Source organism: Panthera tigris, chromosome D3, assembly GCF_018350195.1.
Source record: "Panthera tigris isolate Pti1 chromosome D3, P.tigris_Pti1_mat1.1, whole genome shotgun sequence".
Taxonomy (NCBI): Eukaryota; Metazoa; Chordata; class Mammalia; order Carnivora; family Felidae; genus Panthera; species Panthera tigris.
The window spans coordinates 76029032-76041990 of NC_056671.1; the positions used below are offsets into that span (position 1 = coordinate 76029032).

General features: G+C 46.5%; 1 protein-coding gene across 2 annotated transcripts in view; it reads right to left on the reverse strand.

The window, feature by feature from the left end:
- Window positions 1–12959, reverse strand: part of ATP8B1 (ATPase phospholipid transporting 8B1) — a 126056-nt gene that overhangs the window by 106337 nt on the left and 6760 nt on the right. The window contains exon 1 of one of the 2 annotated variants that reach the window (XM_042961342.1): window positions 10246–11186. The exons of the other annotated variant lie outside the window; for it this stretch is intronic. The gene's annotated coding sequence lies outside the window, so the exon portion shown is untranslated. Of the gene's footprint in view, window positions 1–10245; window positions 11187–12959 lie in introns of those variants that run through there. 2 annotated transcript variants of the gene reach the window in all.

The following is a 12959-nucleotide window of genomic DNA, read 5'->3' on the forward strand; positions in this document are numbered from 1 at the left end:
CACTACGCAGATGTGAGCTACGAGGTCACGGACTCGATCAAGCGAACCCACCGCTAATGCTAATGCGTTACAGAACCCAGTCTGGTGTCTGAGTTATGCTGCTCCTTTATTTCAATCACTTCCCCCCTATGCTGATCCTCAGACATTTCCATAAACCTGGGTGAATTTTTGACACACTAAAAGACATCCCATAGACTCCTATGGCATCTACGCTCCAGGCAATTCTCAGCCTCGACAATGCGTTAGAATCCACCCCCCCCCCACCCCGGAACTCCCCTGCTTGGGACACTCCCCCTCCCCAGCATCCCCCCCACAGGGGACTCGGGCATCAGTGCGGTTGATGCTCCCCAGGTGACCCCAATGTGCAGCCAAGTTTGAGAACCTCATTTATTGCAAGGCCAAGAAGAGCGAACACTCCCCCACACAGACAATTCTCAGTCATTTCTGGTTTATACATCTTAAGGAAGACTCCAGACAATGTGAAATCATTTGTTTGAGTCTGGACTGTGATGTGGTTCTTTTAGGAAAACAGCTTTGCCCCCTGAATGATGACTGGCCTGGATTAATACTAGTTTGTCTTTTCTAAAGATACGCTGGCTTATAGGGGAGGCGGCGGGGGGGGGGGGGGGGGGGGGGGGGGGTGCCAGAAGTATGACAGGTGTCACAGAACAGACTGTCCGAGCTACAAACGTGCTTCAGAGAAACCATAAAAGAGACAATGTGCAGATTACAGGACGATGCACCTGGAGGGATATGTAAGTGGGTTTATATTTAACGAAGTCCTAACATGCCTGCTGTGGTCCTTTGACAACAGACATGTAAGAGGGTAGATGCAAGGGGCTCACCAACAACTCTATGTTCTATTTCCTTTGATAGCATAGAAAGGCCTGTGTAAAATAAGGACTTTAAGGTTATCAAACACACCTGGGAGATGCTGCCTAAAACGAAGCCGTCAGATGCCTCCTGCGTTTCATGAGAAAGTCGGGAAGAAAGTTAAATCTTGGCGAAAACACGGAAGCCATGTGTTCTACCATTTACCAAAGGGCACATGATGACAGAACTGTTGTTCTTTCAATAGGGCCGGTCTGCCCCATCCTCCGGGTCCTACAGACCCGCAGCTCGCGCATCTTCTAGGTGAGATCGTGAGAATTGCGGGACTTCACCTTCCACCAAATCCCGAGTCTACATTTTAACAAGATTCCCCAGGAGATCCATATGCACATTGATGCTTGAGAAGGCAATGGTCTACACGGTGGAAGAAGCGACTTTCTGGATGGTCCATCGCATCCACGTGTGAGCATATCAGAGGCCAAAATTTCTTTAGGCTCCATTTAATTCCAAGGGTTTCCCCCACCCCAGCTGAATTTTTTTTTATCATTTCCTAAACCTGGGGAACCCCCAATCGTTCTTCAAGGTTGTCCTCCGGCTTCTTGGGAAGCTTCCTGAATACCCATGACCTGAGTTAATAACTCCCTTCTCGGTGCTCCTGCGGCCTGACATTTCCTACTTCCCTCCTTCCCTCACCCCTGCAAGCTAATTTCCCTTCCTTCACTCACCAGGCCACCCAGGCAGCAACCACTCCCACTAACATCCCACAAATAGTAATCCAAGAACAAGCTTCAGCCATTCTGTCAGCCACTGAGCTGTGGAGGGCGGGACACATGTGGTCCCTTCTCAGGAAGCTTCCAGACTCCGGGGGCAGCACACCAAAAATCCCACAAGTAAATAAAGGAACAAGAAAGAGGGCAAGGGGCATGCCCTGGGAGAGACCTACCTTAATGGGGGTGGTCAGAGAATGCTCTGAGGAAATGATACATGAGCCCAAAAGCAAAAAAGATAAGGAGGGGAAGAGGGTTTCAGGTGAGAAAACAACAAATGAGCAGGTCCCGGGAGAGGGAAGGGGCTCGTCATGCTCCAGAGGCTGAAATAGGACAAGAATGAAATGGGAGGGGAGGGTGGGGGAAGCGGGCTGGGCCTGGGGAGCCACGGGAAGGAGGGAAGTGTTATCGGTGCAGTGGTGAGCTACAAAAAAGTCTGCAGCCGGGCACCGATGTGCACCAGTACCTGAGTGGCTGCTCTGGGCTGGGAATGGAGACATCAGTGAGGGGGGTCCTGGGGGGAGGGGCATTCAGGAGGGTGGCGATGGTGGCGGCTCGAATAAGGGGATGGCAACGGAGCTGACCAGGTCAACTCGAGATCTCGTGGAGGTAGATATAGCAGATCTGAGAGACGGATTGGAAATGGAGGTTCGGGTGGTGCAATCTGGGGGAGAAAAGGGGTCGTGGTTCGAGTCCAGGGGTCTCCGATTGGGGGGTCAGCACTGGATGCACTGTGACCGCACTGCCCTGGAGATACACGAGTGGAGACTACAGGCTGGCAAGGAGAAAAAGGTGGCTGCTGCGGAAACCCACCAGGAACCCGACTATCAAGGGTACCGAAATGGAAATTACCTAACGGAAGGATAAGCGCGCCTGGGGAACTGGCATTTTAAGAAGACTCCCGTCCATGGTGTCAGGAAGGACTTCTGAACCCCCGCACTGCACACTGTGGGCGGGGACACTTCGTTGTGGGAGGGGCCCTGCGTGCTGAAGGCATTCGTGGGGTGTCGTAAACACTAGCAGCACCCCCTGAGTTGTGACACCCTAAAATGTCCCCTACGGCCCCAAATCGCCTCTGGTTGATGAGGTTAGGGATGCTTTTACAAAGCCTTTAATAAAGCTGCTGTCTGACTTCGGTCCTGAAAGTTCACAACCAGCCTAGGGTAAGAGCCCCACAAATCCCTTCAACTTCCTCATGTTCTGGCTTTGTGGACAAGCAACTAACTAGAATTGATTGAATAAAACCAGGCCCCGTGTTAAACTTGACCTTGCTCTATCTAACAAGAAACACGTGTAGTGGTACTAACCCCACTACAGTCTTAACGATCTTGAAAACTCTTTGTCTTTATTCAGTCTTTTGATAACAAACATAGACCCAAACCGAAACAGTGAGTGGAGATTGGTGCTAGCTGTTTTTCCCTTGCCCGCAAATATTTTATAGCTCAGAGTTATCGAATGGTCGAGAAGTTTCTGAGTACCAGTAGGAAAAAGACCTCTTACCCAGACCAAGATGTCACAAGAGTCTGCTTTTCCCAAGTAGGAGCTAACTAAAAGTAATCCCTGGTGTTTTGTGGCATTTGCAAAGGATGGCCATATGGACCAGAAGCTGATGCTAAAAAAAAAAAAAAAAAAAAAAAATCTTAAAATATCAATTTGCGTGTGTGACTATTTTAAGAAGCAATAAGGTCCAAGAACGCGGTTACTATCCTCTGGCATCTGACCAAAGGAATGAAACCATAAAGTTCACTTGATCAGACCACGGTTGGTTCTTTTTATCCCGGGGTCACTACACAATAACCAGCCTCGAACCCCTTTTCTCAGAGGACATTTTCTAATAATGGCAGCTAGTTCCAGTGACTGTACGTGTGGAAAAAGGCATCTGACTGCACTGCTTACCACGTCATTGTAGAACAGCTACTATGATGTAAGCACGGTGCTGGGGGGCTGGGCTGCCCCAGTGAGCCCCAAACAGGCCCTCTTCTCACCGAGGTGACAACCTAGTGCAGAGAGAAGTAGACCAGCGACTACAGTATAGTTCAGAGGCGGCACAGCCCCGGGTCCACATCTGTCCTGCTTCTCGCCTGCGCAAGGTGATATCACCAAGGAATCCTGATACACCCTTCCCTGCCATGGCTGGACGTGACCTCAGAATCCTACTCACCGAAAGTTTCTAGGCCAGCGGACCTCAACCTGGAGCAGGCATCAGAATCATCTGAGAGTTTCGTTCAGAACCAGTTGGGTCCTACTTCCCGAGTGTCTGATTCAGTAAGTCTGCTGCTGCTGCGGCTCTGGGGACCGTTCTTTGAAAACCAGTGTCTAGGGGCTCCTGGGTGGCTCAGTCGGCTAGCGTCCGACTTCGGCTCAGGTTGTGATCTCGCGGTCCGTGAGTTCGAGCCCCACGTCAGGCTCTGTGCTGACAGCTCAGAGCCTGGAGCCTGTTTCGGATTCTGTGTCTCCCTCTCTCTGACCCTCCCCCGTTCATGCTCTGTCTCTCTCTGTCTCAAAAATAAATAAAGGTTAAAAAAAAAAAAAAAAGAAAACCAGTGTCTAGGTAACTACCGCTAAATCAAGCCGAGTTGGTAAAAGCTAGTTACCATCTCTGAGATGGTGAGATCTGGGTCAGGAATGTACAGAGAGTGACCAGAACAGAGGAGGGGCCCCTCGCTTTGACCTGGGAGGGTGAAGAATCAGGAAGTCTTCAAGGAGGAAATAGCACCTGGTCAGCAGGTAGTGGGGGAGAGGGGAGTCACAGGCAAAGAACGCAGGGCAGGAAGAGACCCGAGACAGAGCACTGTGTTCTGTTGCATTAGAATTCAATGACATTTCATATCAGGTAAAGTTAGTGGAGGCAACTGCCTCTAAAAGAAAAGTTCTTTTCCTGTCCTTTTTCCTGTGGAAAGCATTTTAATGATCAAATATGTCATTGTCATTCTTTTTCTTTTTGTATTAAATGCTTTCCTCCTTAAGCAATAGCCTGGGCTTTATCAGAGTCTATCACAGCGGTGCCTGGCTGGCTCAGTCAGTGGAGCCTGCGACTCTTGATCTCAGGGCTGTGAGTTCAAACCCCACACTAGGTGTAGAGATTACTTAAAAATAACAATAAAAGTCTTTAAAAAAAAAAAGAGTCTACCACAGTGCTTTATGATGAAATACTAGTAACTCTGCCATTTGAATATCACCACCAAGGATAGGAGCAAACATAGGATGCTCAGAGTCGGTGCAATGATGGTACCTGCCAGTCCAGGAAACAGGCAAAGAAATAAAATAAAAATCTCAGGATGACCTATTAAGTGGAGACCAATGGGGGCAGAGGTAGGGGAGGGAAAGATCCAGTAAGTTTAACATAAAGAGCGATCTAGAGCTGGGAGTTTCGCTGGGTGTCTTCTAATCTAAGAGTCTTCGTTTCAATCATAAATGTGGTCATCTAAAGGTTCATGAAAACCAGGAACCCCAAAAAACGTTACAGGAAGTTTTTTTTAAAAAATCAAGATTTGCTTGAATACGAAGGAGAGATAATATTATCTTTGTCTAGTCAGAGAGTAAAAATACAGCCAAGTATGGGAGGTAACGTTGACTCTGAACACTTTGGGACGGAAAAAATGATTCCTAACAACTTCGAGCTTAGACAAATTCTGAAGTTTACAAGGACTGGCCAGCAGGATGTTGGAATAAGAAGATTTAAAAGGTTTGAAGTATTCAAATATAAAATCTCAAGACAATGAACTGTGTGATATTAATAAATTCTAAGGGTACTCTGGACAGAAAATCATTATACCATTCCTGACAATGTAGCAAACAAAATTTTACTTTAATCAAATGCACTTTAGTTCTTGCAATGGTCACCAAAACGTATGCTCCATTAGTCCTCTGCCAGGTGCAATTAAAGTCATATTATGCTTACTGATTTCCTTATGACACGTGCAAAGGAACCTATATGTAAGATACAACTTCGTCTGATAAAAAATAAGCATAAAGACCAGAACAACTGATGCTTGGTAGGGCAGGACACCCCGCAGATTTCCGTTAGTTACCCTGGCTTGGTCCATGTTGGGAGCTGCTTTCTCAAAACTGGGTTAGTGCCTCCCTGATTGCATGGCTTTACTGATTTTTAACTTTTTGAAAAAATGTTTTAGGGGCGCCTGGCTGGTTCAGTCGGTTAAGCATCAACTCTTGGTTTTGGCTCAGGTCATGATCTCACAGTTCATGGGTTCGAGTCCCGCGTCAGGCTCCACGTTGCCGGCACAGAGCCTGCTTGGCGTTCTCTCTCATTCCCTCTCTCTCTGCCCCTCCCCTGCTCGCTCTCTCAAAATAAATGAATAAAGTTAAAAAAATTAAAAGTGAAATCAATGACCTCCAAAGCTGTCATCAAGGATAGGTTCTGTTATAATCACTCACTCAACACATACTTGTTGAGTTCCTACTGTGTGCCAAAAAACGAGGTTAGCACTGGCTGCACACGGCAAATGTATATGCCGAGAGAAACGCAGGAAGAACTCCGTAAAATAGAGAATATGTACTATCCACATCTGGGAATATGTGGATACCGGAGGTATCCACTGGGACTCGTACATGTTAAGCATCAGGATTTCAAAAATCCCCATAAGCATCACTGTTATTATGACAATGCCTCACGTAAGAAACCAGACTTCCCCTTATGCTTGTCCAATACTACTGACAACATCAGACAGCAACATACAGGGAGTCTGCCCATTAACCTACAACTTGAAGTTATTTCCACCATGTCAACTCTAAAAACTGGAATCTTAGGGTGTAGGAGACTGTGCAAGAGTCCTGGAAATACATGGGGAGGATATCCAATAAAACATAGGGGTGTGGCAGGAGCACAAAGAAATGGGAGCTTTGAAAATTAACTGATCCACTGAACTGAAAGTTAGGAAGAAGGCTGGAGCCCAGCTCTAGCCAGAGGCCACCCACCTAGACCTTGATTTCTCTTGTGTTGCTCATCTGGCCCGTGGGGATACCATCTGTCCTAATAACTGCCAAATGAGAAGACTTTAAAGCCATGAAGTGGCCTAAAAACATCAAGTATGTTATTGCTAGTTAAGGTCAAAGAACTGGTCGGTGACTTGGCCAGATCTGACATCTCCTGAGCCCACAACCTGTTCCCCAACACCAGGCCGCTGTTTATTACAAGTAATGAATATTCATCAAACACCAGGCAAATAACACAACACAGCCATTTTGACTAGGAAAATCAATCCCCCTCCCACTCGCTCCCAAATTTTAAAAACATGTATAGAAAATCCAGAAGTCATCAAGTGGAATATCCTAGTAGTCCTCAAATCGCAAATATCTTTATGTTCCAAAAGTTCAATTCTGGGTAATTTTTCCAAATGAAACACAGGACATGAAGTTACATTCAAATTTTAGATAAAACAATGTAATTTTTTTGGTATAAGTATGTCCCAAACACGGCATGTCCCACTCTTTATCTGAGGTTCAAATTTAACTGTGTGCCCTGTATTTTTATTTGCTAACCAATTTCTGAGTCGTCTGTACTGCTTTTCCAACTCTCAGCTAGGAGGTTCTGGAAGGAACTCTCACCTTGGGAGTTGAGAAAACGGAGTTCGATTTCTGGTTTCTGAGATCTCAGGCAGGTTACAATTCCTTCCATTACACAAAGGGGCCAGTCAATACACATACCACACAATTTCAATGCCCTGGTGTCCATGAGAAATCCCCGGACTTTGTCAAGTTCCCGTTCAAAACACACTGGCCACTTCCTGCATCTGATAAGCATTTCGATGTGTGTGGCTGTCCCGCCTGTTAGACAATACTGCATCAACCTTCCCTGTCCTCGCCATCCATAAAGCAGAGCCTGCGTATTTGCATAAGGGCTTTTTGCACTCATATGTAAATGGTTTATTGCTCAAAAAAAAAAAAAAAAAGTTGAATGTATAATTTCACAAAAATCTATCAAAATTAAAAGGCTGACCCTAAGGATAGAAACTGGTTTCATGAGTTTTCCCATGTCCTTGTGGATCTCTGGAAACCCACCTCCACACGGCCAAGTTCCCAAATTCTGTGTCTCTCGCCGAGACTTCTGAACCTCTGGAACCTTGACCTCTAGCCACTCCTGGGTGTCCCAGCAACTGGACCTGGGCCAAAGCTGAATGCTTCCCCTTCCAACCTGCCCCTCTGCCGCTGACCCCAATGTCTTTAGTCGCTTACGTTTGAAATCCAAGAATCACCTGACACTTCCCTTCTATGAGGTCCGCAAATCTGATCCACACCAAGACCAAGATTCCACCTCTCAAACACAACTGTTACTCTCCACACCTCGTCTCCATTCCCATCATCCGGGCCCCCCCTCCGAGCCCCCATCACCTCTCTCACAAACACTGCAGGAGCCCCCTAACTGGTTTCCTGCCCCCCCAAACCCATTCTGCGCATCATAGTCTGAGTTACCTCGTCCCATGCTTCCTGGTCCTACATGACTTCCCCCAGCTATTCTGGCCTTCTCGCAGCTCCTAGAACACAGACCAAGTTCTCACCACATGGTCTTTGCACGTGCCGTTCCCATCGACTGGACCAGGGGAAGCCTTGACTGGTGCCTTCTCATCCTTCAGCTGTCAAGTATAATCTCTTCCAAAAGACCCTCCTGGGCTAACTTTTTTTATTGTGGTAAAATATACAAAAACAAAAATGTACTCTTTTAACCATTTTTAAGAGTATGGCTCAGCAATTCACACGGTTGTCCCGCCATCACCACCACCACTCATCTCCAGGATTTACCATCCCAAACTGAAAGGCTCATTAAACAAGAATTCCCTTTCCCTCTCCCCCCAGGCCCTGGTAAGCACTGTTCCACTTTCTGTCTCTATGAACTTAACTATTCTAAGAACCTCATAGAGTGGGATCATACAATATTTGTTTTGCCCTTTTGTGTCCTGGCTCATTTCACCAAGCATAATGTCTTCGAGTTTCACCCACATTATAGCATGTATTAGAATGTCCTTACTTTTTAAGACTGAATCACATTCCAATGTATGGATACACCAGATCAGTTTACATCGACAGCGGCCTGGGTTCCTTAGTGCCATTTTCAAGCAGATTCTCGTTACTCTCTTAATAGGGTCTTATCTTCGAGTGTTTATCATAGATTGTAATTCTAATATCAGTTGGTTTCATATCTCCTTTGTTCAATATCTTAATTATCTACTCCTGCCTCCCCACCCCAAATGACCCTTGTAAGCTCCATGAAGAGGAGGACATTGTTTTGTTCATCCTTCTATTAACCACCATTACCTGGCTCAGGCCCTGGAGGGTAGTGGGGATTTGATAGGTAATTGTTGAATCACTGAATGAAAGAAAATCATTAAGACACCAGAAAGCCACTGGTCTTCAGATGAGCTCACAGATTTCATGCACTTTGTATTCAACTGTGAAAGGGAACAAATTCATGCAAGCATGCATATGCACGCGCACACACACACACACACGCGCACACACACACACACACACACACACACACGGCTCTCCGGGCACAAACAATTCCCTTTGTAACATGAAAGTTAATGTTGTTTGTGATTAACGCACATTTCCTGTGTTTTTTTTTTTTTTTTCAAGAATGCATCATGTGCAAAAGTAACTTGTGTGTTCAGCAAGGAAAAGGAACTAAGTACTGATCAACACTACCGCAGGGATGAGAATCCTAGGTAAAACATTCTGCTAAGTAAAAGGAGTCAGTCACAAAAGAACAGATGTTGTATGATTCCATTTATGCAAAACGTCCAGATAGGCAAATACATAGAGCCGGGAAGCAGGTTGGAGGTCAGCAGGAGCTGAGGGGAGGAAAGAATAGGAGGGACCGCTAACAGGTACAGGGTCTCTTTTCTTGGGCGATGAAAAGGTTCTAAAATGGGAGTAGGGTGATGGTTGCACAATTCTGTAAACTCCTAAAAACCACTGGATTGGACACTTTGAAAGGATAAACGGTATGGCACGTGAATTATAGCTCCATAAAGCAGTTTCAAAAAAGAGAGCATATGTGGATGGAGATGTAGGTGGCCTGCCTGCACCCGAGGGCTGGGAAAACCTTGCCTTCCCAAGTAGGCGATGCCCGGCAAGGAGGCGGCATCCGGGGCAGCCGGCTTTCTCCGGCACCGAAGGCCTCCTTGCCCCACAAACCCTGTGGATTACAGACCATCTTCCTTCCAGTACAGTAAAGGCCTCCGCTTTATGCAAATCATTTTCTTTTTCTAACACCGGCCCTCTCCCCCACCCCCGTTCCAAAAGCAGGAAGACAGGCCCTGAAGATAAACAAAGGTAAAGTTCTCTGGACCAAAACTTGACACAAATATGCACATTTCTGAAGAGCCTCTTCACAACTTTCTCAGCTCACCCAGGTCCAAGCCTCCATCATGGCTCACCTGGGTCAGCCTCCTACCTGGTCTTCCTGCCTAGGACCACCGCAACCAGAATGACCCTTTTAAAATGCAACCAGACCACAGATGACGCTACTCCAATGGGGAACATCCTGCACCGACTGCCCCCCGCATCCTGCACACAAAGTCAAACCCAAGGTCCTTATACACCTAGGAAGCCCTTCATGGTGGGGCTCCCCTACCCGCTCATCTTCTCCCAGCCCCCTCCATGCTCACAGGGTTGAGAAAGAGCCAACCACCTGTTCGTTGACTTCATCAGAAGAATCAGGAGCCGAGCACCTGCCCATGAGGGCCTCTGCACCGAGCCTTCAGTCCCCTCTGCCTAGGCCACTCCGCTCCCAGGTCTTCAAGGTTCCCCTTCTCTCTGCTGAGAGAGAGAACATTGAGGGAGACATCCTCTCTCAAATGTCACCTTCTCCACGCTACAAATACAACCTGTTCCCTTGACCCTCTCCCCCTCTCCCCTGTTCGGCTTTCTCTTTTTATCCCCCCTTTTACTTATTCCAGACATACCGTATCATTTACCCCTTTGCTACCTTTATTATCTATGGTCTCCCCCCTCCTCTAGAACATGAGCTCCGTGAGAGCAGGGCTCTTCATCTACTTGGTTCACTGACAGATGTCAAGTGCCCAGCACACAGGATGTGCTTAACACCCGTTGGGTGGCCGGCAGCATGGATAAAGGAGGCCTCTGTTTCAGACCGTAGGGCTAAGGAGGAGGGTCCAGTCTGTGGAATGACTGGGGCGATAGGAAGTTCCCTAGGAGACACCCAGAGCATATTTGTTTGACCCTGGAACTTGGGAAGGGAGACCAAGAGCTAACCAAGGTGCAGCTTTAAAAAGAGTGTCGGTCCAAGTGATCTCAAAGAGCCAGGATGCCATTTATTCACCCCCCACATAGTCGGAGGTTCTCCGAATGACCTTTGACAACTGTCGCCATGTTTCTCCACGCTAAAGACTGATAAAAAAGAATTCTAAGCCATCTTCCATGAAGTGGAACTAGACGAAGTCTCAAACCTCTTAGGGATGAGCCACGACAGCCCCAATCTCCTTTTAGTGGCTGTGATAGGATAGGAAGATGGAATACACCCAAGGATGTGGCATTTGGGCTTAGTCTGAAGATTTTTTAACTCTGCTTGTAAAAAAAACCTCTGTTTTTAAAATATGCAAATGCGGGGCGCCTGGGTGGCTCAGTCGGTTAAGCGTCTGACTTCGGCTCAGGTCATGATCTTGCGGTCCGCGAGTTCGAGCCCCGCGTCGGGCTCTGGGCTGATGGCTCAGAGCCTGGAGCTTGCTTCTGATTCTGTGTCTCCCTCTCTCTGCCCCTCCCCTGTTCATGCTGTGTCTCTCTCTGTCTCAAAAATAAATAAACGTTAAAAAAAAATTTTTAAATAATAAAAAATAAAATAAAATATGCAAATGCTTATTTTGACTAATTTTTAGGGCCCAGTATGAACATAAACTCATGAGAGTCCGCTGTTCTTTAGAAAATATAGATGAAGATATCTTTAACCTAGGGGCACCTGGGTGGCTCAGTCAGGTGAACATCGGACTCTAGATTTTGGCGCAGGTCATGATCTCAGGACTCGTGAACTCGAGTCCTGCATCGGGCTCCTCGCTGATGGTGTGGAGCCTTGCTTGGGATTCTCTCTCTGTCCCTCTTTCTGCCTCTCCCTCCCTCACTCTCTCTAATAAATTAAAAAAAAAAGATATCTTTAACCTAATAGACGGACATCTAATCATTTGAGAAAGCCTTCTGGTTTTTATCCCGCTACATGTATAAGCAACATGAGATCATTCCTCCATTCTACAGTCTATAATTGACCTTTGGCCTTGAAGCTTCTATTGAAAACCATGGATTCTATCCCAAGGTAGAAATCAATCTCTCAGGTATTCAATTTTTCAAGCATGTAAATATCACATTCTAACCCTCCTTCCACCAAAAAATACATTTATTTTAATCCAAGTCAATTCTGAAGGAAAGTTAAGGATTTTTTCTGTCTACTATACAATGTCCTCCCCGGAAGACATCTGTGCTCTGCAGAAGTCTCCAGATTGTGAAGCCGGGTCTCCTGGGCACAGGGCAGAGTGTCAGCCACATCATGGACCAGCTTGGTAAGGGCAGCTGCAGGTGAAAAGGAGAAATGTGTCATGCCCTTCACATGCCCTCCCCGCATCCAGCCTCCAGCAGTCCCACGTGCTCTCATCGACAGGCTGTTGAAGAGAAAGGTGATTTGGAAGAAATCATGCCTGCCCGTCTTAAGCCACTTTCTTTTTTTCTTTTTCCTTTTTTTAATGTATATTTCTTTTTGAGAGAGACAGAGGGTGAGTGGGGATGGGGCAAAGACAGAGGGAGATACAAAATCCAAAGCAGGCTCCAGGCTCTGAGCCATCACAACAGAGCCTGATGAGAGGCTCAAACTTAGAAACTATGAGATCGTGACCCGAGCGGAAGTCAGACACTTAACCGACTGAGCCGCCCAGGCACCCCTTAAGCCACTTTCTATGAAAGATAAATCTCACAAAACCAAACAAGATCTCAAAAACTCCTATGAACAGACAGACAGCCACTTGCCCATATTCACAGTGACATTATTCACAATAGGATAAGATGCAATGAAAAGATGCAATGAAAAGGAAGTAGAAGGAAATTCTGACATCTGCTACCACACGGATGAACCATGAGGATATTATGCTGTGTGAAATAAGCCAGTAACAAAAGGACAAATATTGCATGATTGCACTTACATGAGGAACTTGGCCAAATTCATGGAGACAAATAGGTAGAGAGATTATTGGGGGCTGGGGGGAGGAAGAAATGGGGATATATACTGTTTAACAGGTATAATATTTCAAAATGGGATGATGGAAAAATTCTGGAGATGGACAGTGGTGATAGTAGCCTGACAGCACAAATGTGCTTAATGCCACTGAATTCACTTTTAAAATTGGT